Below are 2,291 nucleotides of genomic sequence, written 5' to 3'. Positions count from 1 at the left end.
CTAGACGACCTAACCATCTCACGCATTAAGGAAATTTCCCGGTTTGATTGGGAGAAAGAGGATGTTTCATACTTGGGTATTCGTATATCCAGGAACTTTAGGAAGACAGTTGAGTTGAACATACAAAACATTACAAAAAAGACTCAGATCGAATTGAACAATTTTGCGACTCACGAAATTTCATGGGTGGGAAGGATAACACTATTTAAGCTTTTTACTCTTCCAAAGATACTATATATCTTTAGAGCAATACCTTTGCTTGTTCCCTTAAAATTTATTAGGAAACTTCAGTCTATTATAAATAAGTTTGTTTGGAATAAGAAAAGGGCGAGAGTGGCTTCCCATATACTATACAGAAGCAAAGTCAATGGAGGCCTAGCCCTTCCAAATTTAATCAATTATTACTATGCCAATTTAATAAAACAATCCTTTTCTTGGGTTAATTCAAATAACGTCCCAGCTTGGGTAGAAATCGAGACATATTTTAATAAAAACAAAACTCTTTTAAGCGCAATTCTAGAGTGTTTGGGGTCATCTACTCCTTTACGTTATGACTCCCCAATAATCTCCGCAACTCTCTCTGCATGGAAGCAACTGGCTAAGTCGCAGGTTAAGAGAAACAGAAGCCAGAGATACGTTCAATTAAAAAATATTCCTATCAAATTTCTTGGTTTACTAATGGATAAAAAAATCCCGAAAGATTGGATAAAATTTGGTATTAAGGTGATAGGGGATTTGTTCGATGGTAAGAAATTTATAAGCAACGAATATTTAATATCTCAACATAATTTTTCTTGCCAGGATTTGGAACTCCTTCCCTCGATTAAGAAAAATATTTCAAAATTTTTGAAAAAAAAATCTTACATTACAGAATCTACAAGTTTGCTACTTTGCAATCCTAATGTTAAGGTCCATTGGAGATCAAGAAATATATATGATTTTTTGAACGGCTCTGATATTGGAGATAAAACTTCATATATGATTAAATGGGAGAGCGATTTTGATACTCTATTCTCTCTGGAACAATGGGAGCTGGCTCTCAAACAGACATATTCATCCAACATTTGCGCATCTCTACATGAATCCTTTTACAAACTGACATCTAGATGGTACTATACTCCTGTGAAGCTGGCCAGGATGTTCCCAGGTAGATCCCCAGATTGTTGGAGAGATTGCGGATTCACAGGTACACTATTACACGTATTCTGGGAATGTCCTAAAATCAGGCCCATTTGGATAGAAATCTCTAGAACAATTAATATTCTGACTAAACAGAACATCACCCTTACGCCACAGATGGCATTATTGTCCATAGGTTTAGAAGTGATTCATACATCTCATATCCCAACAGTTATCCACCTTTTTCTAATAACTAAAAATGCCATAGCATCCTTATGGAACGAAGAGGCTACTCCCAAAATTAGTGATATTGTAGACAAGATGTCATTACATTGCTCATACGAAAAAAGCCATGCTTTGGCAAATGACTACTTCAGTACATATAGCAAAAGGTGGAATTCTTGGATAAGATTTACCTCTGATCAGAATTTCTCCTAATTGAACTGCTCTTGGTCTCTCCCACTATGTGATTTTTTTTATTTTTATTGCTGATATCTCTCCTCTCTGAATTTATCTGGTAAAAACGCGCTTTACTCTCTTAAAACAGAAAACAATGTAACTCATTACGTTAGTTTATTATAAGATTATCTCTTGGTTCTCTGACAATTTATCACACTACTGTTAAGTGTTTATATTATTAGGTGTATTGTTACTCCTACTGATCTACTCAATGTAATACATTACTGTTATTTTGTATATTATCCTGAACCCTACCGTCAATAATATGCTGTAAAAACAATACTGTTAACTTTATGTAAAATTTCAATAAAGTTATTGAAAATGGAGAAAATTCAAAACATTCATTATTCAATAGAGCCCAATAGCAAAAACCAGCGTTTTGAATGAAGAATCACATTTCTTGGTAGAATCATGCAGGATTGAAATTTTTGATGGTTTTTTACTCCTCTCAACAGCCCAAACAAGTTTCTAAAAGGATGAGTTTGCAACTACTTTACTTTTGGAGAAAATTCAAAACATTCATTATTCAATAGGGCCCAAACTATCAAAAACCAGCGGTTTCAATGAACACACATTTCTTGGTAGAATCATGCAGGACTGAAATTTTTGATGTTTTTCTACTCCTCTCATGAGCCCAAACAAGTCTCTAAAAGCATGAGTTTGCAACTACTTTACTTTTGGAGAAAATTCAAAACATTCATTATTCAATAGAG

The sequence above is a fragment of the Dendrobates tinctorius genome, unplaced genomic scaffold (assembly GCF_039654945.1).
Source record: "Dendrobates tinctorius isolate UK_male_01 unplaced genomic scaffold, ASM3965494v1 ptg000053l, whole genome shotgun sequence".
In the NCBI taxonomy this organism is placed as follows: domain Eukaryota; kingdom Metazoa; phylum Chordata; class Amphibia; order Anura; family Dendrobatidae; genus Dendrobates; species Dendrobates tinctorius.
Note: the sequence above shows the minus strand (reverse complement) of the source record.